Source organism: Eubalaena glacialis, chromosome 1 (assembly GCF_028564815.1).
Source record: "Eubalaena glacialis isolate mEubGla1 chromosome 1, mEubGla1.1.hap2.+ XY, whole genome shotgun sequence".
Lineage (NCBI taxonomy): Eukaryota > Metazoa > Chordata > Mammalia > Artiodactyla > Balaenidae > Eubalaena > Eubalaena glacialis.
Window position 1 is genome coordinate 204,334,625 of NC_083716.1, and position 27,618 is coordinate 204,362,242.

The 27,618-nt window shown below is 37.7% G+C and overlaps 1 protein-coding gene across 2 annotated transcripts in view; it reads right to left on the reverse strand.

Annotated features, from left to right (window-relative positions):
- Positions 1-27,618, reverse strand: part of SATB2 (SATB homeobox 2) — a 189,565-nt gene that overhangs the window by 6,256 nt on the left and 155,691 nt on the right. The gene's annotated exons all lie outside the window — the stretch shown is intronic.

A 27,618-nucleotide genomic window follows, 5' to 3' on the forward strand; every position in this document is an offset into this window, starting at 1 on the left:
CCCAGACGAAGGGAAACAGCAAGCGAAAAGGCAGGGAGGGAGGCAGGAGTACACTTGGTATATTTGAAGAACAGCAAGGAAGGCAGTGTGTTAGAGCCGTGCCACCCAGTACAACAGATACTAGCCACATACGGCTATGGACATTTAAATTCATTAAAACTAAAAAAAGAAAAAACTGAGTTCCCTCAGTCACACGAGCCACATTTCCAGTGCTCGATAACCACTCTGTGCAATACCATACTAGACAGCACAGGTACAGCACATTGCCACCAGCACTGCCATCACAGGAACAGCTCGGACAGCCCTCCCCTAGAGAGAAATGACAACTGAGGGGCTGCCAGGGCCAGAGCCAGAGCAGCAGGGCCTTGGCATTCTACTGTCAGTAAGGTCTACCCTTACTGTGACCTGCAGTCATGTCCTCTGATCTAGCCCAAAACACAGTAGGACTTGAAACCACCACTAACACTAGAGAGAAGAGAAATATTCATGTATCCACATACTAAGTAAGAAATACTCAGCTCATAGTATCAATATATTACTGGACTTTCAACACAGTATCACAAATAGCAACACTATCATAAAAACAACCAGAAGGATGCATCGGCACTTCTATCCTCAAGAGAACGGGGACTTCCCCGGTGGCGCAGTGGTTAAGAATCCGCCTGCCAATGCAGGGGACATATGTTCGAGCCCTGGTCCGGGAAGATCCCACATACCACGGAGCAACTAAGCCCATGCGCCACAACTAGTGAGTCTGCGCTCTAGAGCCTGCGAGCCACAACTACTGAGCCCGCGTGCCACGACTACTGAAGCCCTCGTGCCTAGAGCCCGTGCCCCGCAACAAGAGAAGCCCGCGCACTGCAACGAAGAGTAGCTCCCGCTCGCCGCAAGTAGAGAAAGCCTGCTCGTAGCAACGAAGACCCAATGCAGCCAAAATAAATAAATGAATTGGAAAAAAAAAGAGAGAATGGTAAACTTACATTTAACTGATGGCTGCCTTCTTCATCAGAAGTGCTTATCATGTCTAAAAGAAATTATGTTTAAAACCATCGACCTTGGGTTAAGTAAAAAAAAAAAAATTCCATTTATCAAATATTTATGGAGTGTCTATAGTAACTGACCTATTAATTTACAAAGCTTTCTAGTAAGGAGTCCTGTCTCCAACAGTTGGGTGTTGATGAATAAGTTATGGGTAAGACATGATCAAATAGAAACTTAGAAGTTTAATAAGTCTTGCCTTCCTATTTATTCACTAAAATCTCATCAGGCTGAAATATGACATACATGTGTATAAATGAACATGAAGATGGCGATGAAGAAAGAAAGGTTGTAAATATATTCAAAAGAGATATCAACTTCTAAATAAAACCCAACACCTCCTTGCCCAGTGGCAAAACACAATCGTAATAAGGATATATGTTGTTTTTCTGCCTTCGAAACTGAAAATTTAAAAAACACAAGGACAAAATGGTACTGTGACAAAAGCTGACTAAGAAAGATAAAGCAGCTCTTCTTAAACCGCTCAGCGTTCAAATAGATTTTGAAGGCCTCAATGAAAACCAGCTGGAAGCCATGTGTAAAAAATAATGGCTTTTGCCTGCAGGGAAGGAAGTGAGATCCTAAATGATTAAGTTTAGGAAAGTATATAATTCACTGTATCATTATGGGGTGAAATGGATTACTTATAATATGCCAAGACTTTGTGGTCTTTTTTATATAGAGAAAATGAGAAATTATTAAGGAGGTGACTGTACAGGGTGGCTGATCCAGTGCGGTAACAGGTAATAGGTTAAAATCGGCTCCCAGGTGGCCACATCCCCTCTCTCTGACAAGCCTCACCCATAGGAGTGAGCCTCACCAGAGCTTCAGGTCCTACATGGTGATGCGCATCGATAGGAGATGACTTCTAACCGCATTTGAGTTAATATCAGAATTATTTTTACTTGTTTAATTTTACCTCATCTAAAGTAACAGAATGTAATATAGTTGATCCGAAGAAGGAAAGCATTCTTCCGCTAAAAATCCTGAGAAAATATATTTACCAGGCGGTAAGAACAATTGGTTAGAACAACTGGAAAGCCCTCACGCATAACTCAATTTGAATTTGTTTAATGAGTAAGTGCTGCTATTTTTAAAATATACTATATATAAAATACCATATAACTGAGATATTTGTCTTAAGTTTCAGCAACCTAGCTCTACCCCTTAATTTTCCCTTTTTTTCAAAATCAGCAATTAAGACTATTAATTTTAGCTCAAAACCTCAGTGGGGAGAATTTAGCTTTAGTAATTAATAATTAATAGAACTATTATACATCTATCTCATTATTGGACTCTGAGCTACACATTGGCACACATAAGTGCTGAACATCTTTGTTCTGCTGCACTGGATTAATTCCATATTCTCTCTTTCTTCAATTGCAGACCAGTTACTATTTTTGTTCTGTACAACTTATTGTTTTTTCTTTCTATTATTCATTTTTAGCAAAACTATGTTTTAAAAGTAAAGAAACTGTCACTCATTATAGGAACTTAGATCTAGCAGGTATCTGAGAGCAAATATATATATATATATATATATATTTTTTTTTTTTTTTAACCATTTTTTTTTGTGTTAAAAACAATTCCAGGGCATTGCATAATCCTTAAGATTGCTTTTACATAAACCTTGTCAGCAGGAGTTGTGAGGTCACAGAGTTCTGGTTTTGAATCCAATCTTTATCCCCCAAAGCACATCTGCTTACTAGCCTTGCAGCTGTGAGCAAGTTTCTTTCTCAGAGCCACAGCGTTTGTTAATCTGTAAAATCTTCCTTGTAGTTTTATGAGGATTAAGTGAGATAATGCATGCTAAGTACTTAGCAGAGTTCTTGTCATAAGTAAGGTTTCCGGAAGTAGTTTCTGTCATTAAAAAATGAGAGGAGGATTTAAGAATCAGCAGTATAATGCCTCATGTAGTTTTCTGTAACTACACTTATTATGAAAATTAGCAACAAATTCAGAGATTTGTCTGTCCTTTTCACTCCAAAAATCTACAGATCTACAAAGGAGAAAGTCCACCAATAAGTTGTCTTATTTCTTTCATTCATATACTGCACACATCTTTGTTCTTCCACATGGCACCTAGCACGTGGAAGTTGCCGCTAAAGCATCTGTCACATGGAATTACACCTCATAATCATAATCCCTTTCAGGGTGACACCTTCTACATGCACAGCCTGGGATCCTCTTAAGATGACCTCCTTTATCAGTGGTTCTAGAAATGTGATCCACGGTCCCCTGGGGGAATCCCGATATCCCCACAGAGAGGTCCATGAATCAAAACTATTTTCATAGCAAAACTGAGACATTAGTTGCCTCTTTGACAGTGCTAAAACTTGTACTGATGGTACAAAAGCAATGGTGGGGAAACTGCTGGCCTGTTAGCATAAGTCAAGTCAGTGGCACCAAACTTCACCAGTAGTTGTGTTCTTTACTGCCACATACACACAGTAAAAATGCAACTTTCATTTAAGAATATCCTTGATGAAGCAGTAATGTGGTATTAATTATATTAAATCTCAACTCTTGAGTATACTTCATTTTAATAGTCTGTGTGAGGAACTGGGAAGTACACATAATGCACTTCTATGGCATACTGAAGTTAAGATGGTTCTCATGAGAAAGAGCATTTGTGAGATTGTATGAGCTGAGAGCTGAACTAGCACCTTTGTCTTGGAATAAATATCATTTTTACTTGAAAGAACAACCAACAGGCAAACTATGATTATTCAGACTTGGGTATGTGGCAGATATTTTCTTAAAAATAAAGTAAGCCTGTCAATTCAAAAAAAAAAAAAAATCTGGTAGTATTTGTTGCCAATGATTAAATTTTACCTTTCAAGCAAAAATCAGAATTTTGGAAAACTTGTAGCTTCCACTAAAAGCTTAACAGTTCCCTAATACTTACAGACTTCCCTGATGATATTGGCGGTGATTTAAGAAATTTTAAAAAATATGTCATACAATGAAATGTGTCAACATTTAGAAGATCTGAATAACTCAATATATCAATATTTTCCAAATGAGCAATGCATGATATTATAAAATTATGAATAGGTAAAAGATCCATTCAAAGTGCAAGGCAGACCAATGAATTATAATGTAAAAAAGTATGAAAGTTCACTGATATGATTTTAGATTCTACTTTGCAGCTAACCTTTAAGAAACTACCACTTGTAGAGTTTTGTATCGAAGAAGAATGATCATAATTTCCTGGGAAGGCTATTAAAATATCCCTTCCTTTTCTAATTGCATGTCTGTGTGATGCTTGATTTTCTTCATTTACTTCAACCAAAACTACACTTTGCATCAGAATGAATGAGAAGCAATTATGAGAATCCAGTTGTCTTCCATTAAGTCAGACATTAAAAGTATTTGCAAATATATATGTAAAACAATGGTACTCTTCTTATTTTTTTTTTTTTTGTTTTGGAGATAGTTATCCTCATAAAAATATATCATTTACATGTAAATATTATTTATAATTATTTTCAAACATTTAAAAGATTTCTCAGAACTAATTTCTAATATGGTAAACACTGATAGATATGCACATTTTTGGAGTCCTTAACAGTAAGAGTGAAAGGGGACCCTGACAAACTCTGTATCACATGAATCGCTTTGAATATATAGCCTTGTCTTTCCCCTAATGAAAACCAAGCACTTTACTATAAAATACAAAATGGACCTTACAGTTAATAACATCCTTACTTGATCTCAGTCACCTAGGAAAGTCTGAAAGAACGAGTGTAGGAGAAAGTACACATGCATTACGATTTGCCTCTTGACTTTATCTCTCAGAGACATTTTCACAGGCAAAACATATCCGCCTAGGTACACAGCTCAGCACTATTTCTAACTTCAAATGATGTTACTTGAGTTGGCTCTTATGGTTGTAATTTCACATCCTAACATTATAAGACTTATTAAAAACCGTGGTTTAGTTTTGTTGCTTTTTTTGGATTATACAGTATCCTAAGGTCAAAACTCAGGAAATCTGTTATTAAAAAAAAAAAAAAGTATCCATGAAGCGATGACAAATTGCGGACTACAGGTGTTAGATTACATTTTGACTCCAGGCAGGTTTAATATAAGTTGGTCTCCTTTTACAATTGCTCTTAGCACATACAGCTATGGGAAGGGGGTTGGGGGTCGGGGGTCAGGGGAGAGAATAAGAACCAAAAAAAAAAAAAAAAAAAGAGTAGAGTTCAATAAAAGAAGACCATGTCGAGAGAAATCAATACAAACAAGCAAAATGGTAGGAAGTCTAACACGGAAATATGTGTTCAATTTCATCCAGCCTTAGTCTGAGTTTCCTTTAATATTGTAACCAAGATGGTATTGGAACATCGTGTATGTTTTTAATGCAGTTTAATAATTGTTTCTCAAAATAAACACTTTGGCCAAAGATAAAAGCATAAAAACACTGTGACACAATAATCTGTTAAAATAAACTTGGGGGTTTAGAGGAAGCTTCTTAAAACAGACTTTGGCTTATATCATTTCCTCTTTGGTAACAAATTGAGAACAACTATACCAAAGACTTTGGTATGGTTTGGGTTAAAAAATGTGTCATAGTCATCAATCTGACTTTGGGGAGTGGCCAGAATCTGTAAAGCCTGAAGAGGTAGCTAGCTGCGTGAGCTGCTTTTCCAATATAAGGAGATGAGCTGATAGCAAATTAAGCAGGGTCAAGAGGAGTAGCTATATTTCAATCAAATAGACTCCATGACACATAAAAAACAATTCTCTCTCCTATTAGAATGTAAGAGAGATAAAACATAGACATATATTGAACCTAATGGCAATTATAACTTTCCCTTCATCAGCGTCATATGATAAATAGGTTTATTTGCCCATTTAGGACCTAACGTGACCAAAATCATTCCACAAACATAACAGAATTCATGGGAGAATTCAGGAAGAGCAGACTCTTCAGGAAAGTCCAGGCCACAACCATGTGTCCTTCTTCCTGGGAGAAACCATCTCCCAGCCCACCCACCCCAATCCCATTTGCCCGACACCCATGAGCATCCATTTCCTCCTGTTTCCATACACCTCCACCACCTTTCCCAATGTCGTCTCAAAACACAAAACTTTGCCTCAGAATGAATAGAGAAGGCTTATCTTTTGAAGATCAGATTCAAGGTACAGATAATATTAAATTGTCTTTAAAGACCTTATATTTGAGTTAAAATGAGTAAAGAGTAACATGACCAGAGCTGACAGTTACCTCTAGGATTCTGATTTCTAAATGACTGCATGACTTGTTTCATTGGTATAGTCGAGAAAAGAGTGGCTTTTGCACCAGCATGGATGAAAGAAGAGCTCCTACATCAAGTTAAAGTTAAGTTAAAGATAATGAAGAGTGTAAAACGTTAGGATGATATACGTACCTGGAATTCATAATGGTATTAAAAGAACCAACGTGGAAATTCATGACACTTCATCAATGGCAAAAGGGCAAGAGGGAAAGATGTGCAAAGGTTCAGGATAAGAACGATCCAGTAGAATTCTTAAACAGTTAATCCAGTTGGCTAAATAATTCTCAAGTGAAGTAAAATGTAAGCCAAATGAAAACAACTTCATCAAATGCCAGTGATACATGACCCAGCAAGCTCTGAAATTTGACTTTTTAAAACAGATTCAAGGTAAGCTTAAAAGAATAGAATACATTATTGAGCTTTGCTTTATTGTACTTCTCAGATATTGCGTTTTTTACAGATTGAATGTTTGTGGCAACCCCACATTGTCAGATGATGGGTAGCATTTTTTTAGCAGTAAAGTATTTTTAAATTAAGGTATATACATTGTTTTTTTTTTTCTTTTTAAGACAAAATGCTCCTGCACAAATAATAGACTACAGTTTAGTGTAAACATCATTTTCATATACACTGGCTTGCTTTATTGTGATATTCGCTTTATTGTGGTGGTCTGAAACTGAACTGGCAATATCTCTGAGTTATGCTTGTACAGAAACTGCTTCAGATAAATAAATTTCATCCAACAAGTTTAACTAGAGCAGAGTTTCAATTCCTTTTAAGTGAAAACATGTTAAGTTAAAGGAGGTAGAGAATATATATATTCTACAAGAACAAACATCATGAAGGCAGCCAAGAACTGCATCAATGAAGACTTAAAATAATGATTTCTGAGGTAAAGCACTAGAGTCAAAATTCAAACCACTTAGAAATCTCTTACTATTTAGAAATCCAATGACAAAAATAACTTGAAAACACCTATTTGGTAAAGAATGACTTAGAAACAAAGATGATATGGGGGGAAAGAATGTGTACACTTTAAGTCATAGGATCTTAATAAATTATATAAGCTTCATTGAACTAAAGCATCATTCTTCCTGATTTACATACATATTATATGATGTGAGTTGGGGGTCGTATGTTAAATTTAATCATTCAAATCCTATAATTAGTATGTATTCAAAGTGGTTTGCCATCCTTTGGACTTCTTGTTTCTTAAAAACAATAACAAACTAATCTCAAAATGGCGATAGGTCCTGTTGTATTTATTCTTCAGATGAGAAAATACATACACAAAATTGAACTCTGATCCACAAATCACAAACCCCTGAGTCTAACATATAACAAACATGCCCTTACTGCTGGTTTAGCTGGAATATTGAGAAAAATACAAAAATTATTCTGTTTAAAAGTTTTGAACAAAAATTCATTTTAGTGTGAATAAACACCTTCCAATTAAAATATAAAAATAACACTAAAAATGACAGAGGAAACTATTCAGTGTTTCAAGTGTATGGTTAAAAGTGAAGACAAACAAGTTAAGAACATTTATAATACATTATGGAGAAGCTCCTCTCCCAAATGTTAATTTTGAGCGGGTAATAAAGGAATTTTTACTTTTTCTATCTTTGGATACCATTTAAAAATATATATATACCCAACTTTGTCAAAATTTGCCAGAACAAAAAAGAGAGATTTTGCCTGACACAACTCAGCCAAGACTCAGTATAAGATGAAAAATCCCCATAATTGTAATGGCACTAGTGACACTGCAGTTATGTTGCATTCCAGCTTCTTAAAGAAGAGTGTTTAAATTATTTAAGGAGAAAGGGTGTTTGGATTAGATTTTTTACTAGAGGGGTGGGGGGAAGAAAGAAGGTAATCCATGTGTTTGAGGTCTCACATGGGGCTGTTCAGAATCCCTTGATAGGCCACATTTTCTGTATAATTTTTACAGTTGGGGCACTCAGAAGTCAGAACAATCTGACAGTTATGGTTAGTGAAAATATTAGATGTTCACCAACAAAATACTACCTCAGCATATTTTTTGCTTTCTGGATGTAACCACTTAATAACAGGACTTGAGAAAACTGCACTGTGTGAATCAAACACATAAAAGTACAAATATTCCTTTTATAGAAAGCAAATCTTAAGCAGTGCATTACAATCAACCACTCTGGTAAAAGACAAAGTATCTAGAATTACCACACCACGGACATATTATGGTTTATTATTCCCTAACGTCCAAACTGGGTAAACAAAGTCAAATGATCAAAGAAGGGTTTTCCCCTCCGACTGTGCGGTAAGGGCCACTGATCTCTAGGGAGTGTCAACAGAGATTCCTTGTGGCTTAGCAGTGAAAAGGTGTCAAATGAGAGCTTATCAAACACAGACTTTAGTTTTCAATTTCATTTAATTTCATCAGAGACTGGCTTCCTTGGTTTTATTTTCTTTCAAGGAAAAAAGAATATGGAAAAATTAAATCATGTGAGGTGAAACTTCCGAAAGGTTAATTCTAGAGTATTCTTTTAAATTTGAAACCACGTTTAATTCATTACGAGGATACTGGTTTTACATTGTCCACATCGATCATCTTACTAACGGTAATCAGGTATGGAGAAACTTTTGCTTCTAAACTTTGTGGTAAATACACCAGGTGCGAGATGAAAAGCAGACAGGGCCAGGCACTCTTACTCAGACCGTGGTTTACTCAAGAAAATAAGTCTTTTGCTCCCAGGGTACCAAGGATGGTCACTGGGAAGAGAAATCCCAGTTCCTAATTCCCTGGGGCAAAGTAACTGGATTGGCAATTCCTTTTCCCACAAGAAAGACTCTAGTCTCCAAGCTGCAGATGAACCATTATATTCCCGTGAGGCCGGTCATGCAGCATCCTTATCTACTCAGATTCACAAAGCAAGTCCAATTTTGTCTCTGTGCCTTGGCTTTTCTAAGCATATTTGCTTATCCTGTGTAGGTCGTCCTCAGAAACTAGAACTGTGAAGTCATTACACTTCCAAATGTGAATCTGCTTAGGGGTGGATTTAATTTAATAGCTGAAAACTCAGTACAAAACAAACACACTTACAACTGACATTATCAGGGAATTAATCATTACTGCTCTCAACTGGTGTTCCAAGACCTCACATTGCCCCAGCGAGGATCTGAGAGTTCTCGCTGACTCCTTCCCCTCATCTGAGCCTCCACATCTAGCCAATCCCACGTGCTGTTGATTATCTTTTAAATAGTTCCTGGGTTAATTTTCCCCTTTCCATTCTTCTCTCACTGCTGTTATTTAGGCTTTAAAATCTCTTGCCTGAATTAGTAACTATTACTTCGCAAAAGGCTCCCGGCCACAGCCAACACAGCATCTTGCGAAAGGCCTTCAGTGGTCTCAAGCTGAGTCAAGGCCTCTCGCACATCCAAGAAAGCTCCATGACCTGACTGCAGCATGTGACCCTGCTCCGTCCTTGCTGCTCAACCCTGCCTTTCAGGCTGTGCTCCAATGGTTCTAAAAGCTATAGTTCCTACCCTCATGCTGTTTTGCCCCTCTAATCTCAGTGCCTTTGCCTCCTCTGTCCCCTCTACCTGGAAAGCTCCTCCAGTGAGGTATTCTGTAAGGAACCCTGGGCAGCACTATTTCCTGGAAGCCTTCTGGGTCCTCCGGCCCACTCGGTTTTCGGCATATGTGCGCATCTTTTGTGCTTTTCTTTCTCTGTACTTACTTACATGCTGTACTACAGTCATCTGTCCACACACCTGTCTCTCCACGAATCTGTGAGCTCCTTAGGGATAGATTCTGTGCTACATTCTCCTCCACACACTCAGCACTTAGCACAGGGTCAGGCACTGTGTTTTGAGAGAATGGTGGAAACTTAAAATTTATCCTAAAACTTCCAGAATACTTCTGTATTGGTAATAGCCATATTATATAGGCCAAAAGTCTTCTTAAAAATTAGAACATGTCTAATAGCTGTAAGGGGGGAAAATGTGGCCAGTTCACACCGACACTCATTTAAAAATACACTTAGTACTGAAAAGGGCTAAATCACAGTAGTTCGTAATGACTTACTGGACTCACAGACACACACACTTGGCACAAGCCACCAGTACCATACAGCGGCTCAAGCAGTTCTTTAATTCCGTCCCTGCCCCCCCCCAATTATCTGCCTGAAAATTACTGACATTCAGAGACATGCGTTTCGAGTGTGACTGTTGTCAGGGATAAAAACTGACATATTCACCAGCTTGCTTCACTGCCCCCCTCCCCAATCTCCAGAAATATTTCTACTGTCAAGAGAATTCAAAAGGCCTGCAGCAGACAGTTTCTATGACAAAAAAAAAAAGCTGCTGGCGGCAAAACAACAAGTAACAATGAGAGAAAATTATAAAAACTAGATGTATTTGCTTAAAAATGGATCATAGGTAGCACAGTAAAGCCTGAGACAGTAATGGCCCTCAATGGAATGAAATGCAAAGGAATGCTGCCTATCTACACAATGCTATGGAAAGCACTGTAGGTCTTTTCCAAAACAAATATTAAATGCCTATCCTTAGAGTAGAAAGAATGACGTTAACTTGCGTGGGAAGAACCAACAAAGAAAGGAAAGTAACAAAATTATTTTCAAAGTATGTATTTTTGCCGCCACTTTGAGTCAACCACTGTGGTTCCAACACCACACAGTCCAAAGCGAGTAAGGCCAATGGTTTAAAGTTAGGGCCAGAAATGGCCTTTGGTGCTTCCTGGCCACCTCTGTAGTTTATTTAGATTTTATTAAAATTTGTTTTTAGAAACATCTAACTAAAACTAAATAAACCGTGGGGGAAAAAAATCCATGAAGAAAGAATCTAGAAACTAAATATAAGCCATCTCATTTATACTTACAGAGACCAGAAAAGCATTTTGGCATTAAAGAACATTTTTGTTTTCAGGTACAGTGCTTTTAAGGTATTATATAATTAACCTTATTGAGAGCATACTTTTTAGCTTTGTCAGATTCTCTGTTGGAATTATAATTCCAGACTGAGCAAAGAATTCTATCAAAACTCTATTATCATATTAAAACACTTGATCATGTGTTCCCTCAAGATTCCCAACTTTCTATTTCTGAGAAGAGAACAGATTTAATGAGATATTTTCAAAGTAGAGCTGGTAAAGGGAATATTTGTGAAAAGCACTGCCAAAAAGACAATTCATTTGGTAGACACAGAAAAGGCAAATTTTACCACATATACTGGAGCAATGGATATTAAATAATCATCTCTGAATAAACTCTACAAATAAATACAGTCCTTTTGGTCTAAACTGAAGACGGCATTGCCTAAAGGAAATCTCTAAGGTCAGCCAGCAATTAACTGAAAGGTTTTGATTGAATGCTATTGACTGCTTTCATATCAGACAGCTTCCTGGTTATTATACTTCATGGGCTAAGTAGGTGCCAAGACATTAAACTGTCAATAATCTATTAATACTGGACTGTTCAGCTCACTCTCCCTGAATCTGCAGGAAAAGGCATTCAAGCCAAGACCTGCTGAGAACTAATGCAAATTCGCCAACCCTGATATGGAAATCATATCTTTATTACCTCCCAGCTTAAGTGCCTAGGAGTGTTGACACAGTATAAGAAGAATATGCAGATAATAAATGCTTATTCAGATGAGTTAAACTAATTTTTTTTTTTAAGAAATTGCTGAAGGGATGAGCATGTCCTGAAATCTGACTTTTTAACAGTTTCTAAATTGAATGTAATAAACACTTTCAAAGAGAAATGAGAAGTTATTTAAAGTGAGCCTCACAGGTCCCTGCCACTCCGCATCTGGAAAGCAGTTATACACATTGTGGGGTTGGGGGAGAACTTTTAATGAATTTAATAGAGAAAAGCACTTTAATTAAATGCTGTCAAAGTGGATTGTATTAATGACTATACACAGAGGAATTTAAAGCAGCCAAGTTTATTTAGCAAATAGAAACTGGGCTTTCGAAGCCTGCAAGTATTTATGTTTCTGCAGTTGCAGTACATCTAGATGACGATGATGGTGCCAAATGAAACCGTTGAGTTATTAGATATGATTTTATTTATTGTGTATTATTAAAGTTTCTAAGGCCTCAGGGGAATTAATTTCATTTTCAAAATGAAATACCACATCTGATCAGAAAGGGTTAAGAAAAGTGAATATTGTCCCCCAGTTTTTTCTGGGCCCTGGAATTTTGAAGCAGCTAAGTGGCTAATGGGGACAGCCTTCTTTAGGTTCACCTGGTCAGAATTCACATCATCTCACGGTAGTGCAAAGTCAATGACAGTATTTCTTCTATGACTTCTTCTTCTGTTTTTTTTTTTCCCCCCCAGTGATTGGTCACTAAACATAATTCATTCTGTTTCACATAGCAGTAAGTTGAAAAACGACCAAAACTCCTAAAAATCTCCATGAAAATTTGGTTGCCGTAACTTTTTAAATGAAAAACACAAGTAACACAAACTTCTACAAAGGAAAAGGTATCGAATGTTTGACTTAGGGCAAATAGGGAAAAAAGGGTCTTCCTCAGTATCTTCTACTCAGAGGTTGACCGCAGAACAAACCTATTATTAATGATAATATTTTAAAAATAAACAAAGAAAATATGAGCCTTAATGCATGAAAGCTGTAAAAGATTGAAAAGCTGGTCTGGCTAGAAAATACTATGTGTGTGTCAAAATGATTTTCTCTACCGTTTGTAAAAATGTAATTATCCATGATATGCTATTATCCATGATAGGCTACAAGGGTGAGGGATTTCAAGTAAATCCACTGGAAGCTAAGGATTCGCCTTTGGTCTTCAGCCCCTGACACCACCATGTCTGCGAGATCACAAACTTCTGCCATGATTTACCACATCCTTTTTGCAGTTATATATACTCTTTCAGTCTGTCTTTAGGTTTTAATTCAAAACATGAGGAAGGGGGAGGAGGGAAACGTGAGGATTGGAGCAAAAAAATAAAACACAAAATCCAGCACCTATTTCCTTTCAAGAACAGAGTAATGATCACAAATGGAGACCTTCAACTTTCTATATAAATAACCTAATTTTTAATCCTTCCCCTCCCCCTATCCAAGCTATTTATTAATATCATATGTTTGATCTGTGTCTTTGTAGTTCTGGAACTTATAAGCAACTCTGCTTTCCCCATCTGTGCCAAGATGTTTCAGACTAGCCTTTGAAATGCTGCAAATGCAGATGAATGTGACATAAAATAGGAACTGATTACATACACGTTCTATACGTGAGTAATGGTGACATAGAACACAGAGGACATTACATGTTCATAGAGTGTACTGGATAACTGTGCTTCACATATGCAAACGTGAAGAGATCATCGAAGTACAGCATGCCATCTCTAGCATATCCATTCTAGGAGCGCAAAATAAATTGGTTGATTTCTTGCAAATAAAGTGACAAGAAAACTTCTCCTCTGGTACCTCAGTAGTTCTAAAATAAAGATATATCAAAGAATCATCAACTGATAGAACATACTGATGCATTTGATACAGATTATGTTTTACAAGCAAAAGAATCCGTCAATTTGCTTCTCTCCTTTCATTACTAAGGAAATGACTGTATTAACTTACTACACACACTGTTTGACTATTTTAGCTTTATCTCTTTGGGAGGCTTTCATTTCACATGAAGCACAAACTCAAATAAGGATTTCTCTCAAAAGTATACTCCTAAATTATACCTACATGGAAATATTTGACATGTGTCGACCACAATTCCCTTTCTGCTCTTCTAGTACCACAGTTTTGAGTACACTGTTGACATGAATTGTCAAAAAACTGAAATGAGAAAAACTATATTTAAGAAATCATTTGCATGTATATATTGCACTTAAACAGTATATGCTCACTTTGGCACATTCTGTTCATTTAGATCATAATAGAAATAAAAAGACCTTTCCATATCCACATATGTTTAAGCATTCACATCATAGATTTTAGCTCCCTAAGTCTAGAGTACTTTTAAAAAATAATCGACTCCTCATTTTGAAGTGCACTGTCAGTGTTCACTTTATCATATCTAACAAAGTAACTCTGTTAAAATAACTTCCCCTGTGTTCTACCCAAATCTGTTGGGTGTTTGGCACTAGGGAATCCCAGACTATGGACTCATTAAGTTACATGGCTCTGATTCTGCAAAATGAATCTAACCAGGTACTTCAGTTAGCCTTGTATACCACATACAGAAAGAAATACAAAGACAAATGCCATGAACATGAAGCAATAAATGTAAACTAAAGGAGAGCATGAAGAGGAAAGAGTAGAAACAACGACTGTTTAAATATATAACTATTTCTGATACCTGGGTGATCAAGTTAGCTGTAATACCAATCAGCCATTCAGCTATGGAAACACCTAAACCTTTCTTTCATACAATGGTTTTTGGCATGTCTTACTTATGAAAAATAAATACATGGATATCCACAGAGCTTTAAAAAAAAAAAAAGCTAATTGGAGTCTATTCAGTGTTGTGCTGGTAAATGTTTAACAACTGACTCTCTACAGAAAAAAAGCTCCAATTGAATCATTTGCCAGTTCTTGTAGTGTGAATAATTCAACCATGGCCAGTTCCATTCTACTAATGGTGTAAAAACCAGCTTCCAAAATTCCTGAAAACTTAACCATCAGTTCCTGCTAACTGGTGTAAGCTTACTCCAGTACACCCTGATCTGCTATCCTGTGCTTTCCAGACTTGGTCACTGGAATTCCTTCACCTGGCCCAACTTACCTGTCATTTTCCCAGCCCCAAAGGGATTAGGATGACCTTGATGTGATATACAATTCCTTAAAAGATTCCATATCAAAAGGTGAAGGGCTATATGATTTGCCGTGAATTAGATCTAGAAACAACTTGTGAGGAAATTGAACTTGTGACCTCGGAACTGTCAAATCTATCTAGTTTGCTTGATCTCCCATTTCTAGGGTTAAACCGAGTAATAATAAAATAAATGAATTTCAGGACTTTGGCAGTTTTCCTTTAATTGAAAGTATGCTTGTCTATCATTACAAGGGGAAGTTCTAGACTTCAACTTAATAAAAATCAGCAGTAGTTTTCAGCTACATTAGATTTCCACACTAAACAGAAACAGCTGAGAAGCCACAGCAGGTAGGTTTGGCTACGATAGTTTAAAACTCAGTGGCTGGCTTTCTCTTGTAATTGTCGTAACTATCAATCATAAGAAAATCAACTGGATCTCTCTGAGCCCATATAAGGTGTTCATAATTTGTTAGTTGTTGCTAATTTGTTTTTCTAAAATGCATGTAAACCTCCCAGGGGCCATGCGTTTTTGTGTTATTTTTTGTTTTTTACATTTGCACGAAAATACTCAAATGGGGATCAGAAGTAGATGAACCAACTCACAGCATGAGTGTCTCAGGTGGGAAGAGTCTCTGCGATCACCTAATCCAGGTTATAACTGTTTACAAAACAGTAAAAGTAAATTCTAAGGTATAAAACCCCTTGTCCAAGGTCACAGCCCTGTGACTGGAGTCAATGTCACTTACAGGCCCTTTTCTTTACCTTATCATCTTTTTTCCCATTTGGTCAAAGGTTCATTGAAAATAGAAAGTAGTTTCTTTCTTTACAAGATGCTCTAGTTCCTGAAACACTGAATAGAAAGGCTTAGGGGTTAACAAACATATACAGAAAAATTTTTTGTATTTAAGAACTTTTCAAGTACACTCAGATTTAAGCAAATCCCAGTCATCTACTTTATATGTGCTTTTAAAAATTATAATCAGAAGGTGCTGACTTCAAAAGAAGCATTTACGTTTGTTTCTACCATTATGTGAGCAAGGCGTCATGATTTTTCGAAATTAAAATCAAATGGCTATATTTATCATCAGGTGCTTAACCCTGTGTCGTTCAATCATGGAGTTCATGACACATTTGTCATGAACTACACTTTAAATAATTCGTTACCATCAATAGTAAAATTTGCAAATGTTTTACGTTTTTACCTTTGTTTTGATTTTGGTAAATTAGAACTGATTCTATTCTTCTACAATGACACTATTCATACATACTTCCTCTTCTGTTTACTTGCTTATCTAGAAGGGAAAGAGGTAGAATTCCAGGTCGTGATGCCAGGAATTGAATCACTTAACACAAAAACCACCCATTATTATTTTCAGTATGTGGGACCCATTAAACACTGTCTTAAGATCTTAGCAAATTCTGTATCTCTGCTCAACCTACGAATACAGAGCCTGTTCTGCAAAAGTCTGTATTCATTTCCCTGATAGCCTCCAAGCGACTCAAGACCAGAGAAAATTTCATTCCCCTTAAGTCTATCAGAGCCTGTACAGAGCTGCTGATAGTAAATGCTTATTTAATACTGGACCAAGGAGACTAAAACATCACCACTGCATCTTCACAACCTTGTGGATTCTAATGTGTTACAGAAGTGATTAACATAGTTTTACAAAGAACTGCATATGTAGATTAGTGACCCAAGTAGCATTTTTAAAGACAGTTTTGATGAAAAACAGATGGATAATAATAAGCATGTCTACTCCACCCCTAATTTCACCCCGACCACACAGACAGACACTACTTTTTTTTGTCCTGGTCATGTTCTCTCTCTCCACCCAGGATGATTTCTCCAAGTGGCAACCTTATTATTTGGCACTGGGGTATGGGCTAATTCATTGTTTTGAACCAACCACCTGGCTCATTGGTGTTGATAAAGCTGGGGCCTTTAGAGGGTCAGGTGTGTGAACTAGTCCCTCTTAATAATGAGCTTGTTGTGGCAGAAAATGTGTTGTTCAAGGACTATGGGAGCTGCTTCTCACTATCTCCTTAAAATTTCTACTGGAATGCTTCTCATTCATAGTTAATTGTTGATATGAAAGGTATTCGTTGTCTTTGCAGAAGCAACAGAAATGTACATCTGCAGAGAAGGGCTTCTCCACACGGATGAAGTTCTTTGGACTCTAGAGAATACACTCAGAAGATCTGTTAGCTTTGGTATCTTCAAACATTTTTTTTAAGATAATGTCATCTCCGAGAGGCTCTATGTGTTTTAAAGATATTACCCAGTACATTCGGGAAACAGCTGGAAAAATTGAGGCACAGAGATGGCACCCAAGGTTGGGATCGGAGAAAGGAATACAGTCTATGGATTCCACTAAATCCTAGTCTGAATTCTAGGTTAAGGCAAGGCAGCCAGAGGGAAAATGAAGTCTGTTTAAAAATGCAATATATGTGAGGAAAGGGGAAAGCTGCTCATTAGATGTGTGAAATTCTGTTTTAAGTACTGTTAAATACGTGGTGCCTAGAATGCTACCTGGCACACTGAAGGAACCCCACCAATATTTGTTGAATAAATGAATAAAAATGGCAACCTCTCAATTGTGTCTGCAGCTTGGGTCTGAAAACAGTTTTATCTGTCAATTTTAATCATCCTTGCCAAAAGCCAGACTTTGCTAGATATCTATAAAAGTATAAAGGAAGGTATTTTCCTTCTCACAGATGAAATATGGCAAGGCCCTTCATTAGGACAATGACACATCAATGTCCACAAGTGCCTTAATTTAAGTTTATTGTTGTTTTTTTTGTGGGTGGGGAAGAAGGCAGGATGCATGTGAACGCACTGACTTGGGCTATTTTGCCTCTCTTTCTCAATTTGCTCCACATTGCTCATATTTAATCAGTTTGCCACATCACAAAATTTATTAGTCATTGCCCTAAGCTCTCTCAGCTTAAAAAAAAAAAGTGTTTCAGATGTTTCAGATTATGGAAAGAAAGGAGAGTGAAAGGAAGGAAGGAAGGAAGTAGGGAGGGAGGGAGAAAATAGCCACATTGAGTTGGCCAATAGAACAATAGCAAGAACATTCTCTAACTATTCCATAGCAATATATATTTTTTAAAAGACAACTAAGCTTTATGTTCAAAAGTATTATGTTTAGTCTCATTTTCTATCAGAACATCAAGAAAAGGCCAAGGTGCTATAAAGGTTTTATAATATTCTTACTTTAATTTTACCAGAAGGAAAAGAATATGACAATATATATGAGGAGTACCTTGCTGTCCCAAAACCTTTAAAAACAGACATAAATAAATGTAATTTATATTAGTGATGTTAGCGGTTTCTGAGCACTGAGCAGTGCAGAAACTCATATCAGTGAGGAGTATTTGTCCTGATGTAAGTGACACAGCTAATCCTGCTTCTTCCCTTCACCTATAGAGTGGCACTGGGCAAAGTGCCTTCTACTCCGTTTTAGGATCTGAGAAACAAGGAGTATATGAGTAACCCACAGCATGGGCTGAAGGGATTGCGCTGCCTCTCAAAAATGCAATTAGACTATTACTTAAAGAACACAGCAATTATGGAAGAGCAAGCTACTCAGGAAACCAAGGTTCTCTATGCTGCCACAGGACAGGAAAAGACTGGGAGAAGTGGAACCCAGCTGCTTGACATTTCACTTCCAACCAGTAGCTAACCCTGGATGTTTAATTTGGAAGGTGGTGTGTTGTGAAGATTTAGCACTCATAGGGCAAGCTCTGCTTGGCACAAACACTGGAACAACCCCATGAAGAATGAGAAATAGAAAGCTAACTCCAATTATTAAAATGATAAGCCTGGTAAAATGCTGAACCTGCTTTAAAGCAGTAAATAGGCAGACCCAGAACAGAGTACTATAAAATTTTAAGTTTAATTCCTATCGGGATCTATAGCACAGTGCCTGAAAGCATGGATGTACATGATAAATGTTAGAAAAACTGCAATGAAATATAAAGGCATAATACTTTGGATACACGCAAACTTAAAATCACTCTTAGGCATTAGTTTCTTACCGCTTCCATGTCCACAGCACTTTACATTTAAAAAGTCATATAAATCTCTCTTGATACGAGAATTTTATATTAGACTTGTTAGTCATACCTGCTACCATCTATCCTGATAAATGCAGGGCTCCTAAACGGCCTTAACTTTCCAGCCCAGGGACATACCATTCACAGGTTACCTGTAGGTGGTCTGCAGCCAGCTAGCTTTCTACTTCCCATGCTCCTTGAGGTTATTCTAACCTTGTGCCCAACAAAGCTCTTTCTCTAAAATGCAGTGACTTCCAAATTAAGCATTCACATTACTGGTTGGAAATTAAGTGTCAAGAAAGTTTGCCTTCATGGGGATAAGGCGGACCAGCCAATTTCTCTCTTAGAAGAATTTAAAGTAATAAATAAGAGTGGGTAACAGAAGCTGGATTTCATAAAGGCAGACAAAAAAGTCATGAGGTACAGCAGAGGTCGTGGGCAGGCCAAGGTTTTGAGAAGGTAGAATTATAATTCGGAGAAACTACGCATAGTAAGCAGAAGTCATATGGTAGACAAATATAGAGTAAATGGTAAATCAGATGATAGCAGAAGGAAAAAGACTGATAGCAGGAAGAAGCTGAGATGGGGAGGGGGTATGTTATATCCAGGATTGCAGAGAAGGGGGTGAATCCATGAACTGCAGCTGCTGAATTACAAGTCCCAGGTTCAGAGAAACCTAGCCATATTCACAGTCCTACACCTGGATTTTCATGAAGTTCTTTCACCCTCAATTTCTTTGACTATATCTCCAATAATTAAGCTGGAATTTCTATGTCTTGCAAAAGAAAAAAAATTACTTTAAGAAACTTTAAATTTAAAAAGTAGACAAGCAACTTGCTTAAATCTCTAGAGAAAACAAAGCCATAGCTAATGTCCAATCTATCAGCTAGCAACTCTATGGAGGTTATTCAACTTTTTCACATCACCACCAAGAGAAACCTGTTCACTACACTTTGGAAGAAGCTGAACCCAAGATAGAAATGTCCATGTTCTAGAATAAAAAGAGTTCGTTGTAAATAACCTCCAAATCTTTCTATATTCCCGGTGACAAATTTAAAAGTTTGGATGTGCTGAAAGGCTAACTGGTAACAAAGAAATGAGGAACACTCTCCAAGTTGAATAAATGCATGCAGGATAGCATAATGTTAATAAGAAAAAGGCTAGTGTGGCTCCTGACTGATGGTCAGGGACTCCCAAAGTTTTCCCAACTGAGGACCTACGTATACCCAACTGCTGTAATACTTCATCTAAAATGGCAGGTGTCTATCTACACATTTCCTCACAACTAGGGTAGAGTTTCAAACCTCTAGAGCCACATTCAGATAGCAGGCTTTGAATAGGAGCTTGGAATGAATCCAAAATGGGAGAAATTCTAGTAACCTGGTTAAAGAATTTGCAAACATCCTTAATTGATTAATTAATTAGCTTATTTATATTCTTAGACACTGTCCTTTTGAAAGCAAATTCACAAATCAAAATATACCTACAGCTGAAGCAGAAAGCTATGATCAAATTCTCAGGGCTTAATCATAATCATAGATTTCAAATACCCTTAAACACTAGCAATGAGAGTCACATTCCAAAGCTACCTCAAAAATGCCGAAGAAGCTTAACAAAAAGTGAAAATTTCAGTCACATCAGTTCTTTGACATCACACCAATGAGCTACAGGTTTCACAGCACTGAATATCCTGTAAAAAAGAAGCTAACAAAACTAGATCTATTCAGTAGGATGATTAAAAATTAAATGATGTACATAAACAGCTTTGCCTAATATCAGACAGCTAACGGCAAGTATTCAGGGAAGGTTGGCTGCTGCATGTTCAGCAGTTCTTTCTAGCACAGAGAAAAAAGTCAGACGCTGAAGGTAGACTAATGTGGATTTAAGGTCCCACTTTGAGCAGGTTACTAAACTTCTCTAAGCTTCAGTTTCTCACATGTGAAAGTAGATGCTGCCCCCCCCAACCTTGGTGGGGTTTCTACATGGGTTTCTCAGTCCCAGCACTATTGACACTGTGGAACAGATAAGTCTTTGGTGGGGAGGCTGTCGTGTGCATTATGGGACATTTGACAGCATACCTGGCCTCCACCCAGTAGATATCAGTAAAATCCCCAAGTTATAGTAATCAAAAATGTCTCTAGACACTGCCAAATATCCCATGGGGGCAAAGTCACCGCTGGTTGAGAACCACTGGTTGACATCAGCACAGGGATTCGGTAGCTTAGAAAATGCTGAGAATCCCCTGAGTGGGTGGCAATCCAGACAAGCTGAAGTATAAAGCCGGTGTCAGCTGTCATCCACCAGGTCTCACATTCTTACTCAGTGTACGGCATGGAATTTTAAAACAAGTACTTGTCAGGAAACCACATAGCAGCAAGCTCAGAATTCCTGAACTTACAAAATAACCCATGGAAACACTGTGGTGGAAATATAATAAAGCAATAAAGCACAAACTACACAGACATGAACAGTTTGGCAAATGCTTCCCAATCAACCCCACTCAGTGACCTAGTCATAGCATGAGCAATGTCCTTTCTTCTCTACTGCATTGAGAGTGAAGTCAGAGGAAAGACTGAATGCCAAAAACGCCTGTGTTTTCATTCAGCTGGCGATCCTGGCTTCAGGCAAGGCTCTTCATCTCTGCTCCAGTTTTTCCAATTGTAAAATGGAGTTGGTAATAATGAATACCCTGACCTAACTAGTTTTTGATTCTAAGTTGAGGATATCCCCTCACTATAGGGCCTCAGGTCATAATAACCACTAGGGGTAAAATCACTACAACAACAAGAAATAATTTTGTCTCCAACCTTTTCAGGTAAACGATGGAATTTATTTCACCTTTTTCATGGAATGTTTTACTTTGTCATACCATTTCATCTCACCTATGTTGGTCTTCTTTGCACTATCCATACATGAACTAGAAATATTACGTATATTAGCATTTTGCAACATGTATTTTTCATAATTATTCCCCAAAGGAGCCTTTGTAGGCATTTTTTCCTAATCATTTTCCCTGCATCATGAAATTTTAATACCAGATATACAGAATATCTCTTTATGTACTATGTCCCTTTGGAGGGCAATAAATAACTGTAAACAAGATTTTTATGCCCCCAAGAATCAATTTTTACTCCCTGGGGCAATATTGCCCCCACTGAGGGTCCATAGTGTAGGTGAATCTAGTTTGCAAAGTGTGTTCAGAGCCTGGAAAACCGCTTCTTAGACAGCAGGAACTTAAATGGGGGTTCGAAAGAGACTTAGAATATCAGAAAGAAAACTGGAGAAACGGGATAATTCCATATGACATCAAATCTACATCACCTGGAGAGAACTGAATTCCCAAGGAAAAAACATCTCGTTCTTCCAGGACCTCCAAGTCTCTGGGGCCGACTATACCCCTTAGCAGCCCCAAACACAACTATAACCTAGCTTCATCCCTGAAGGGAAATTCCATCAAATATGCATTTCAAGGATTGTTAGGTGTTAAAATTATAAAAATAAATGGCACACAATGGCTACCATGGAAGAAATCAGAAGCACAGGGCAAAGGCGTGTGTGGCTTTAGTGTGGCAGCTTCGGATGTAGGACTCGTAGGGCAAGCTGGCCTCACTGGGACAGAGTGACGGGACAAGAGCAGCCTAAGTGAACAAAGTGGATGGGACATATGCGCATGGAAACAGCATGTGGGCAGTGGGGATCCTGCAGCAGGATGGCAAGCGTGTGCCCTGAATAGAGTATGTCAGCTCCAGCCATGTGGCCCAGTGGGTCAGATCTTCTGAATTTCTGAATTGTTACGTGAAATCCAGATTTTAAATGAAATCTCCTAATTTCTAAATGTGTGCTTGAATTTTTCAAACCTTTCATGGGCTTAAAAAAAAGAAACACATCTGCATGCAATATAAGACTACCAATTAGTAAACTATTTGCAAACAAAGGGCAAGAAAATTTTCCTTCCTTCTGTGAGGAAAGAGGCTCTGACTCTAAGGGACTTCTCAACATCACAGAAAGCACTGAATGGGGAGGGGGTGATTCCAAGCTCTTTCTTTTATCCAGTACATCTGTGGAGCCCTAATTTAACAGACTATATCTGGTGAGTAATTATGCACAAAGGTCACCACTTTATATCTTTATAATGTAAGAAAAATTGGGGAATAGTGTACCCTAACTACTTAAAGAAATTTAAATGGCACCTTTCCGTGACCACAAGTGGGGTGGACTTCTGTGTGCATTTTAATATGCTGCATCATCAGAGACTCTTAATAATCACTGATTTCACCCATATTTAACAATTTAATAACCTAAGGAGACAAAAGACCTGTATGCAGAAAACTATAAGACACTGATGAAAGAAATTAAAGATGATACAAACAGATGGAGGGATATACCATGTTCTTGGACTGGAAGAATCAACATTGTGAAAATGACTATGCTACCCAAAGCAATCTACAGATTCAGTTCAATCCCTATCAAACTACCAATGACATTTTTCACAGAACTAGAACAAAAAATTTCACAATTTATATGGAAACACAAAAACCCCAAATAGCCAAAGCAATCTTGAGAAAGAAAAACGGAGCTGGAGGAATCAGGCTCCCTGACTTCAGACTATACCAGAAAGCTACAGTAATCAAGACAGTATGGTACTGGCACTAAAACAGAAATATAGATCAATGGAACAGGATAGAAAGCCCAGAGATAAACCCATTCACATATGGTCACCTTATCTTTAATAAAGGAGGCAAGAATATACAATGGAGAAAAGACAGCCTCTTCAAAAAGTGGTGCTGGGAAAACTGGACAGCTACATGTAAAAGAATGAAATTGTGTATGGTGTTAGAACACTCCTAACACCATACACAAAAATAAACTCAAAATGGATTAAAGACCTAAATGTAAGGGCAGACACTATCAAACTTTTAGAGGAAAACATAGGCAGAACACTCTATGACATAAATCACAGCAAGATCCTTTTTGACCCACCTCCTAGAGAAATGGAAATAAAAACAAAAAAAAAACAAATGGGACCTAATAAAACTTAAAAGCTTTTGCACAGCGAAGGAAACCATAAACAAGACGAAAAGACAGCCCTCAGAAGGGGAGAAAATATTTGCAAATGTAGCAACTGACAAAGAATTAATCTCCAAAATATACACGCAGCTCATGCAGTTCAATATCAGAAAAACAAACAACCCAATCCTAAAATGGGCAGAAGACCTAAATAGACATTTCTCCAAAGAAGATATACAGATTGCCAATAAACACATGAAAGGGTGCTCAACATCACTAATCATTAGAGAAGTGCAAATCAAAAGTACAATGAGGTATCACCTCACACCAGTCAGAATGGCCACCATCAAAACATCTAGAAACAATAAATGCTGGAGAGGGTGTGGAGAAAAGGGAACCCTCTTGCACTGTTGGTGGGAATGTAAATTGATACAGCCACTATGGAGAACATATGGACGTTCCTTAAAAAACTAAAAATAGAACTACCATACAACCCAGCAATCCCACTACTGGGCATACACCCTGAGAAAACCATAAATCAAAAAGAGTCATGTACCACAATGTTCATTGCAGCTCTATTTACAATAGCCAGGACATGGAAGCAACCTAAGTGTCCATCGACAGATGAATGGATAAAGAAGATGTGGCACATATATGCAATGGAGTATTACTCAGCCATAAAAAGAAACAAAATTGAGTTATTTGTAGTGAGGTGGATGGACCTAGAGTCTGTCATACAGAGTGAAGTAAGTCAGAAAGAGAAAAACAAATACCGTATGCTAACACATGTATATGGAATCTAAAAAAAAAGAAAGAAAAAAAAAATGGTTCTGAAGAACCTAGGGGCTGGACAGCAATAAAGACGCAGACGTAGAGAATGGACTTGAAGACACGGGGAGGGGGAAGGGTAAGCTGGGACGAAGTGAGAGAGTGGCATGGACATATATACACTACCAAATGTAAAATAGATACCTAGTGGGAAGCAGCCACATAGCACATGGAGATTAGCTCAGTGCTTTGAGACCACCTAGAGGGGTGGGATAGGGAGGGTGGGAGGGAGGGAGACGCAAGAGGGAGGAGATATGGGGATATATGTATATGTATAGTTGATTCACTTTGTTATAAAGCAGAAACTAACACACCATTGTAAAGCAATTATACTCCAATAAAGAGGTTAAAAATTTAAAAAATTTAAAAATGGCGTGTTTTCTGCCTAATTAGACAAAATGTAACGTCACCAAACTAGTATTACCGACATATGAATTTTTAAATTCCTAAAACATGTAAGCAATTATATCTTCCTAAAATTTTAATTGATACAAAGGCACAAGTGAATCCCAACCCTGAGTCCAACGGCTTAACTTCTGGACAATTACAGACATTTTTAAGTAGTCTGGGACCTTTTTGAATACAGTCCTTCCCAAGTCACAGAGGCTGTGCTAACTCTATTCTCCAGTCTCAAGAGTTTTGCTGGTTAGTTCAAGTTCTCTTCATTTTTCATATCACGAAAGAGAAATACAGCATTCAAAGCAGTGTCACTGAGACAGGCATGACGTAAAAAAAAAAAAAAAAAAGTGATGTATTGGAGAGTTTCACAGTTGTTATGGGATCAAGGTCAATGGCTAAGACAAAGTCAGTGTAGAGAAAATTACCTTATTTGTAAACTCTTTAGCTAAGAGCTGAGTGATAGGAATAATCTTTTATAAAATAAGTGAATTCTCCTAGTGATATCAGAAGTTAATGTTAATAGCCACAGACTGCTTAAAACTAAAAAGGAAAATTACAGACTGACTCTTAGCCATTAAATATTGTTAGCACACTTTAGTTCTGACACACTAACATAAAAGGTAATAAAACCCATAAATCAATTGGCTGTCTGCTTCTAAGATTTACTTTACTCAGAATGGTCAGTTAAAAGACAAAATATGATGTTGAATGTCTTTTTAGCTACCTAAACACAGGGACCTCACAGAGATGAGAATTTCTGGACAGAGTGGAGACAGGAATATACAAGAGCCATCATCCAAATGAAGGGAGGTCCTCATTTTAATGGAAAACAGGTATTAGTATTCTTATCTCAAACTTCTCTAAATTTTCAACTTTGTCATCATCGTCTGATAAAAGAGAAATGCTATTAATGTCTATAATAAATCAATTGTTTTCACTCCTGTTCTGTTTCTGTCTTGCTTGGATTGAGTAAGATGGACCCTGAATGAAAAGTCCACACAGAGTCAGTAGTTTCCTGAAGCTAGTCATCGGCCCTGTGTTGGTTCAGCACAGAAGTTTGGATCAATTCACATCAAAATGAGAAAAACAAGGGTGATGGTGAGTTTTTCATATGACTGAATTTATACATTTGTAAGATCTTTTGCCTAAGGCTATCCTTTTCATTAATTTGTTTGTCATTTTATTGTATGAAATATATGAATAACAGATGTGAGTGCCCATTGAATTTTTTTTTTTACTTAGACAATTTTATTAATTTTTATTTGTAAATATATTTTATAACAACTAATTTTAATGGTCTTTCTAATTCAGCCAAAATAATATTTTTAAAGTACATTCCATTTCAGTATTTGCTCTTACTTCCACCACCTTGAATTTTTTGAATAAATTTATTTTCTAAAATAAAAGGTTGGTGAACCTACAATGTGCCCCTCTTTAATTTTAATTTCTACTAAATCCCAAAATCTAAAAACCACCGCTCCATGTGACTCAGCACGTTGGTCTAATTATCTATAAGGAGGTGCCCTGGTGTTTGGATGAGGCCCCAGCCAGGAAAGGACAAGAGAGGGAAGGCTGGTCCTGAAGGGTAAGACTTGGGGCTCATCTCTGGGGAATGAGTCACGTCACCCAAGCACTAATCCAGAGCCTGGACAGCGGGCTCTCCCACTTATTAACCAAGTACCCCTTTTTACCTCCCCTCTGACTTCACTGTGGATATCATAAGAGACTCCTGCATGTGTTTATAGCTCTATGAACTCATGAGTCTAATGATCTGGGCGATTCACTCCATGACTGTGGAAAGTGACCAATGAGAGCATGAGAGCACTGACTGAGATGTCAATATTTGGATGAAAAGTGATATAATGGTCCCACTGGCTTCTGGCTTCTCCCCCGGGGATGTGAGGGTGGAGCAAGGGGAAAGGAGACAGGAAACCTCAGGCAGAGCATTTCACTGTGTCCTTTACCACCTCTCCTATGCTCTTTGATCAAGACCCCATGCCCCACACTTCCTTCATCCTCATCTCCCATTCTTCACACACATGTGCACACGTGCATGCACTCCTGCCTCAATGGCCCTCTTCTTGCTACACACAAGGAGATTCAGACAGGCCTTAGAGGATCCTCTTTGGTGGCAGTTGGGATTGGTGGTACTGGGCAGGAGGACAAGTCTCACGGTCCAACAAAACAATTTGTGGCACAACTCGAAGAGGTGTAACCGTAGAAACCTTCATTAATATT